Here is an 8,628-nt window from a genome sequence, read left to right as displayed (position 1 = left end):
CCACCTCACAAACACCTCCTTTCCTCTCTCTGATCACAATCTCATCACCTTCACAGTGTCCTCCTCTTCAAACGCCTATCCCTCCAAGTAGCAAACAATTACCCGCAGAAACCTTCACAACTTTAACCCTTCTCTTTTCCACTCTGCAACTGACCACCTCTATGACAGAATCTCTCCCCTGTCCTGCCCCGACCTGGCCACTTCTGTCTACAACAGTTCACTTTCATCCACATTAGACTCACTTGCTCCTCTAACTACACAAAGTATCAGGCCCCTACCATTACAACCTTGGCAGACTGATGACATCAGAAATCTTAAGCGAATTAGTCGTGCGCTGGAGCGATTGTGGCGTAAAAGCAAATCTCAGCAAGCTTTCACCCTGTATAAATCTGCTTTCTTAACATACAATTCCTACCTCCATGCTGCCAAACAAGCCTACTTTGTCACTCTTATTAATACCTTGTCATCCAGTCTTCGTCGTCTCTTCTCTACTTTTAATGCTCTACTTTCTCCATCTCCACCTCCACCCAGTAACTCACTCACTGCTTACGAGATTGCAAATCATTTCAAAAGCAAGATTGATGCAATTCATAGGGGCATCTCCATTGCACAGACATCCATCCCACTTAGCATACCTTATACGTAACCTCCCTCAACACTTTCCTTTTTTAACCTTGCTACTACCAAAGAGGTCACTAAGGTTTTCTTAGAAGCCCGTCTCACTACCTGCCCGCTGGATCCTGTCCCCTCACAACTACTACAGTCACCCTCTTCTTCTATCCTATGTTCCCTCACTCACATCTTCAATCTCTCCCTCTCTCCCTTCCCCACCCCCCTAAAGCATGCACACGTCACTCCCATACTTAAAAAGCCATCCCTAAACCTCACCAACCTGAACAACTTAAGACCCATCTCCCTGCTCCCATTTATCTCTAAACTCTTAGAATGCTTAGTCTACAATCACCTGAGCTCCTACCTCACTGACAACAACCTTTTTGACCCTTTACAGTCTGGCTTTCGCTCACTCCACTCCACTGAAACTGCTTTACTAAAACTCACTAATGATTTACTAACTGACAAAACCAATGGCCACTACTCCGTACTCTTACTACTTTACCTCTCTGCGGCTTTTGATACTGTTGACCATGCATTCCTCCTCAAAAAACTCCACTCTCTTGGCCTCCGGTTCTCCTACCTATCCCAGCGCTCCTTCAGCATTACCTATAACACTGTCTCCTCCTCTCCACTCCCTCTTTCTGTAGGGGTCCCTCAAGGTTCTGTCCTTGAACCCCTTCTCTTCTCCATCTACACCAATTTTTAGGGACTCTTTAATGACTGGCATAGTACCACTGGATTGGCGTAAGGCCAATGTGGTGCCAATATTTAAAAAGAAGTCAAAATCTTTACCAAGTAATTATAGACCTGTTAGTTTAACTTCTATAGTTGGGAAGATACTGGAAATTTTAATAAAAGACCACATAGATGAGTTCTTGCTGGAAAAAAATATTTTAGGCAACAGACAGCATGGATTCATGAAAGACAGAAGTTGTCAAACAAATCAGATTTCTGCGGGGGTGAGAAAAACCTTGGACAGAAGGGTGGCGCTGGACGTGGTATACTTGGATTTTGCAAAAGCGTTTGACACAGTTCCCCACACATGGCTAATGTGTAAGGTAAAGACTACAGGCTTGGAAAAATATGTATGTAAATGGATAGAAAACTGGCTAAAAGATCGTATTCAAAGAGTAGTGGTTAATGATTCATACTCTGAATGGTCTGGGGTCGTCAGTGGTGTACCCCAAGGTTCAGTGTTGGGATCCTTACTTTTTAATATATTTATAAATGATATATGGTTTGGGATTAAAAATCCCTTTTCAGTCTTTGCAGATAACACCAAGCTGTGCAGTGGAATATTTCACTCTGAATTTTATTTTAGTCTGTGGCAGTTGCTGCTCAACAGAAGTCAATTGTTTGACTGATATCTGGTGAGGGGGCGTTTTGGGAAATTTTTATCGATCAGCGGCTGCAGCTGCTGATTAGTGTATTTTGACAACAGGTGCAGCTGTCAATGTAGAATATTCCAGCAGGAGGTTCCTAACAAATCCATCCATCCACAAAAACAAAATAGATGGAGGAGTCTTTTCTCATCACTGCAGTCGAAATCACCCACTAATAACTAGAAAATTGAATGAACATTCTTGAAACTAAACATTTTGAACAAAATCCTACTAGTTATCTACTACTAGGTGGGCAGCACAGTGGCTAAATGGTTAGCACTTCCGCCTGGCAGTACTAGGGTCGTTGGTTCAAATCCCAGCCATGGCACTTCCTGACTGGAGTTTGCATGTTCTCCCTGTGCCTGTGTGGGTTTCCTCCGGGTACTCTGGTTTCCTCCCACACTCCAAAGACATGCTGGTAGGTTAAATTGGATCCTGTCTAAATTGGCCCTAGTATGTGTATGTATGAATGTGAGTTAGGGACCTTAGATTGTACGCCCCTTGAGGGTTAGGGAATGTACAATATATATGTAAAGCGCTGCGTAAATTGACAGCGCTTACTTATGAAAGCTCTAATTCACCCTTTCTCAAACTTTTTATATTACGGAGGAACCCTTGAAATTTCTTTCCTGTGTCAAGGAACCCTGCTAATATGTATTATAACCTACGGCCTACAGTACAATAGTGTGGTGGTCACTGGTAAGAATGTTCCTTTCACTTGTGGTCATTGAGGAGAATCCCCCCTTACAGATAGCTAAAAATATCATTGTTGTCAGTAGTTGCTTATCTAAGAGGCAGAAATTTCTCATTGCTCAAAGAACCCCCGGCAACCTTTTTGGAGGAACCCTAAGGTTCCATGGAACCTTGGTTGAGAATTGTTGATCTAACTCTTGGTTAGGCCATGTAGTGATGGACAGAACAAGGGAACAGTTTCAGGGTGACAATGGGTAGACCTTCCAAAAGGAGCATAGTGTTTATGAAGATGAGCTAGGCTGCTTTAGAGTGCTGGATCCCGTGTTCAACTCCCACTGGGTATTATGTGCATGGACAGTATCTGTTTTTCCTTTGTTGTATTGGTTTCTTTTAGGTGTGCTGTTTTCTTTTCCAACTGGAATACATGCTAGTAGTTTATTTGACTATTACTCAGGATGGCTTGTATGTTTGAATATGTTGGCACTATATATTTATGAACATTCTTATTTATTCAGGTCATGGTATAGCTAGCAGTAGCCATTAAAACTAAAGTAGGGTCTTGAATAAGTCACAAAACATCTTCAACGTTACAGAACTTGTCCAGTTGAATGTGATTTGCTACCACTAGCTTCGTTCTATAGAACACTTTAGTCTGAATTCACACCTGAGCAGAGCATATTCCTGGAAATTTTGAAAACTTTTTTTTCAGGAGGGTTTTCATGTGTTTTACATGCTTTTTTGGTGTATTACAATCATTTTACAGACATTTTTTTCTTGTGTATCAAGCTTCAGGAGTTAGATTTCTGAGCTGGACAAGGGGATGTGAATTCTTTTGAAGGAGAGGACAATCAAGTGCTAAAATGTGCTCAAAAATGCACTCGAAAACACATGTATTGGGCATTTACAAGTGCTCCCATTAAAGTCTATGGGGCCAGAAATGACTTAATACACTCCGGAAAAGCTCATGTACTTTTTTGAGTATAGGTTGACTGAATGTACAAGTAAGAACTGGGACAGTTAGATTGAATGGGTTATGTGTAGTCAGGAGTAGTGAGGCAAAGTCATGTGTTAATAAACAAGCATAAAAATGCTCAAGTGTGAATGAGGGCTTAGTTAAGATTAAAAATGTTCACTGAAAATATATTAGGATGTTTATTTTTTGTCTGAAATGTCAGCAGCAGAAGTACTTCCATTGAATATTAATACCTCAAGGACCTCCAGTTTCCATCTTGGTTGGATCTATACTTTGCTTAGATCATACAATTTGTGGGAGTTCAGGATTAATACCAAACAGCTCTTAACATTTACATAAAATTTCATGTCACGAGCAGGTTTTTGGAGGAACAGTATACTGAATATCCAGTGTATCATCAACTTTACTACCAAAGAATGGCTACAAAAATACATACATGGGTAAGCAGGTATTAATGGCTCTTTTATGGCTGTATGTAGTCTTTTCACTTCTGTGCTTCATAAACTTCCTACTTACATGGGAAGTACAAAGTCCAGTAGACCATCCAAAACCAGAAGCTTCATTTAAGTGTTGTTCCTCTTAAATACTGCCAACAAAGTCATATAGATGTCATTCATTAATTAGACTTATAGTTTATACATTTCTACGTTAATAATTAACAAAATACATTATTTTCATTTCAGAATGGAAGTACATATGGGGATGTCACAAGTGGCCATTCATTTTCTGTTAATGAGTTGGTTCATATGTTATAGCTCTAAGGAAGCTATTTAATTTGAATTACAGAAATAGATTTATGTGAAGATTTTTTCATTTAATCAATATTACCTAATTTGCGCTTTTACATATTTCCTGTGAATAATAGCAAATTGCCTATATTGCAGCGTATATCTGGTCAAAATTAAAAAAATTACATCGCTGCAAGATGTTCACATATTTTTTTTCAGATAGAACAAATGGCTTTCTGTGGAGTGCAAGTAACATACAATAGCAGTATATAGTGATCAATTGTGCTCTTAGCCATACTCACATTGTGCTGAAAAAAACCCCAAACCTATAATATAATAAATGTTCTATAATGAACATTAGCCTGTAAAAAAATCAATTTGATATAGGTATAAATAAGAAGAATATTGCTAAGGCCACAGTTATGTAAGTGATTTATAGCAGCTTATTAATACTACTAAAATCACTAAAAGGTAATTGCTAGGAGCAGCAACCAATTACTATATGGATCAAAAATCCATGTCTAAGGCAAGCTATAGATAATTCGATTTTCTTTTCTTCTAGGAAAGAAAATTGCTAGATTCCCCCATCAACACAGTGTTGATGAGGGAATCTCTCCCGCAGTGCTATTTTGTTGTGCCGGCAGGGAGCCGTCCTGGCTGGCAGAACACAATTATTACTGCTAACGGCTATAGCTGCTTGCAGTACTTTTATGTAAAAAAACACCAGCCTGGTTGTACCCAAGTTGATTTATGGAACGACTTGGATACAACAAGCTCGCCTATAGATGGATCGAATCTCTGCCTGTCCCTGCTTAACTGGCAGGGAGCCTTCCTGGCTGGCAGAACACAATGATTACTACTAGCTGCTATACTGTAGCTGCTTGTAGTACTTTCATGTACAGAATCCACCATCCTGGCTGTACCCAAGTTGATTTATGGATCAACTTGGATACAACCAGTCTGCCCATAGATGGATCAAATCTCTGCTAGTCCCTGCTTATCTGGCAGAGATTCGATCCATCTATGGCCGGCTAAAGGTTTTGGGATTGCACAATGTTCCAAGTGGTGCCACTTTTGGGGTGGGTACACTATGCATATTGCTGTTGAGTAGTAATGAACAAATCGGCCTAGAATTGGTTAGCAAAAACAGTTCCAGAATAAAAAATAAAAAAAATTGTCATCTCTCCTTAACTATTCTAACACACAATGACAATATGGGCTTTGTAATCCACCCTTTAAAACAAAGGGGCTGAGTTGTTAATTCTTTCATATTATTGCCTCAGATCACCAGGGGTAAAGGCTATACTGTATACTTATAAACATATAAAAAATGAGTGCTCTGTACACTAAATAATCATAACAATAATCAATCAAATAAATGCTGCTACATGAAAAATGTGCATAAATGAATTAAAATGATATAAGTCCACATTCATTCCCCTTCTTTAGATTGTGAGCTCCACGAGCAGGGCCCTCCTATTCCTTCTGTACTGAAATGTATTGTAATTGTACTGTCTCCCTTATATTGTAAAGCGCTACGCAAACTGTTGGCACTATATAAATCCTGTATAATAATAATGTATAATAATAATATAAGTCCACATTCATATATTAAATAATTAAAAGTCCCAAAATCCAATAACACAGTGCTGCGTGCTAAAGAAATCCTCCAACGGAAAGTGCATAGGTGTCCACAAATGCGTGACACAAAGGAAAAATCAGCCTCTTACAAGTCACTTTGATCTCCAATCAAGAGATCAAACAAGCTGATGGTGTTCAGATCCACACTGACACCCTAGTTAGCCATATCAAGGTGATGAATAAATGAATGGACAACTGCAGATTCACTTGAACGAATCCATCACATCAGACAGCTCTCCATATCATGCAAGGAAAGGTTTAAAACAGAAGAAGAAAACTTCATAGTGCGACCCGATAAACCAGCAAAGAATTTATTAAAGTATTGCACTTACATAGATAAGGTGCATAAAGACAGTGTAAACATTTAAAATTCCCGCGGTGTCAGACCACTGGCTGGAACGAGGTGACGTCACAGAAAGCTCCTCCCAGTATAGGTTGCTCTTTATTTCTGGTAGCAAAGTTTTCAGTCAAAAGTTCGCAATACATGAACTTCACGAATCCTGGGGTTTCACTGCAAACCTGAAGCTCATCCCTACCACTGAGCTATTCTCCCTCTCTATTCAATTTTATTTCTGAATGGTGTGTAAAAAAAGGTAATGGCTATTTTATTTACATGTTTTAATTTTTTTATGGCACAGATCTACTAGGTAGAAATCCAGGTAGATAGAAAAGAAAGAACTGGAAATCCAGCATTGAACTTGAAATATCTTTAAAAATGGGATCAAAAGTAATGTAAACATTTTAGATCTTGTAGAAAGCTTCCACCACAGTAAATGAACACCTTATGACAGTGGAGACATATATCATGTCAGCAGCTGCCTGAGACAGGAGTGCTGGAAAATCATTTCTGCTTTTAGCGGTGAACAGCGTTGCAAGAGCCAGGTGCATACCGTGAAAGTGGCAATTAAGGAATTAGCCTGATGGAGGGCTTCTTAACCCAAAAAAGTCATTGCTTTACTTCATGTTTCACTGTGGCTTTTAAAAACCAATAAATGTCATTCTTTGAACATATTTCTATTTAATTGCTCTGTTCAAGGTGGGCAATCCACTCGAACATCACAGTAAAAAGCTGCAATGTGGCCAGATTCTTGTATTTTATGCATTATTTATTTTCTGAAAAGCTGTTTTTACCATAAAACTGAATATTATATTAGTATTTTTTTGCTTCTAAAACTATTGTCTAAACATTTGTGAGTTTCCATTGAGTTCTCAGGTCAGTGAGGTCAAATACATTGTTTATTGCTATACACCAGTATTTTCCCAAAACTGGGAAACTAGGAAGTAGGATATGCTTATAAATAAAAAAGATGAAGTAAGGAAGCATGAGAATGAATCATATAGATCTATGAAGACTACTCCAATGACACACACCACATTTAGGAAGTGTCTATAGTGTCAGGTTGCCAGCTGTCTCTTTATAAAAGGAACTTATCTCATCCTCATCAAAATTTTGTTGCCCTGAGTCAACCTTTTCCTCATTCTGAAATAGGCAGATTGGTCATCTATATTAACCAGTGGGTGTACCCTAATGACTTTTATTATTATTATTATACAGGATTTATATAGTGCCAGCAGTTTGCTCAGCGCTTTACAATATAATGGGAGACAATACAGCGACAATACAGTTCAATACAAGAGGGTTAGGAGAGCCCTGCTCCTTGGAGCTTACAATCTAGGAGTTGATATAAATATTATCTTGACCCCATCCATATGTAACTACTTTGCATCACGATGTTCAACATCAATTTAGGAAAGGAGGGTTTTGGTTAACTCATATAAAACACTGTAACACATCAATCATAAAATATGTAATCTATTGCTAGCACATAATAAAATGACCATAAGGATAAGGCAACCCCAAATATTCCTCCTGTCCACATTAAATAAGCTTTCTACAAATTTAGCAATTACCCCTAAGTAGACATACATATGGACATCTCCGTAGTCTATGCATTTTGTTCATTCTCTATCTGCTTGTTTGGGACATGGATATTCCAACTTTTTATAGATACTTTTTTCCCATAAAGCAGTGTATAGATTTGTAGACCAAGGTCAAGCATTCTATTGCTTTCATGTTTTACATGTGTGCATACACTCCACATTTCAAAGGGTAACGTGATTTCATGCTTACAGTTGCAAGAAAAAGTATGTGAACCCCTTGGGATTACATGGAGTTTTGCATGAATTGGGCATAAATTGTGCTCTGAACGTCATCTAAATCACAACAATAGAAGAACACAGTCTGCTGAACATAATACTACACAAACATTAGATGTTGCCATGGTTTAATTGCACATAACATGTAAACATTCACAGTGCAGGGAGGAAAAATATGTGAGGCCCTAGCTTAATGACTTCTCCCAGAGCTAATTGGAGCCAGGAGTGAGCCAACCTTGACTCCAATCAGTGTGATGATATTGGATGTGTTGCAGACAGCTGTCCTGCCCTTAAAAAACACACACCTGTTTTGGGTTTACTTGTTTCAAGAAGCACTGTCTGATGTGAACCATGCCTCTCAGAAAAGAGCTCTCAGAAGACCTACGATCAAGAATTGTTGACTTGCATGAAGCTGGAAAGGGTTACAAAAGTATCTCCA

The sequence above is a fragment of the Staurois parvus genome, unplaced genomic scaffold, assembly GCF_062004578.1.
Source record: "Staurois parvus isolate SC_StPar_1 unplaced genomic scaffold, SC_StPar_1.0 ptg000118l, whole genome shotgun sequence".
Taxonomy (NCBI): domain Eukaryota; kingdom Metazoa; phylum Chordata; class Amphibia; order Anura; family Ranidae; genus Staurois; species Staurois parvus.
The sequence above is the reverse complement of the archived record's forward strand: the minus strand, read 5'-3'. Positions refer to the sequence as shown.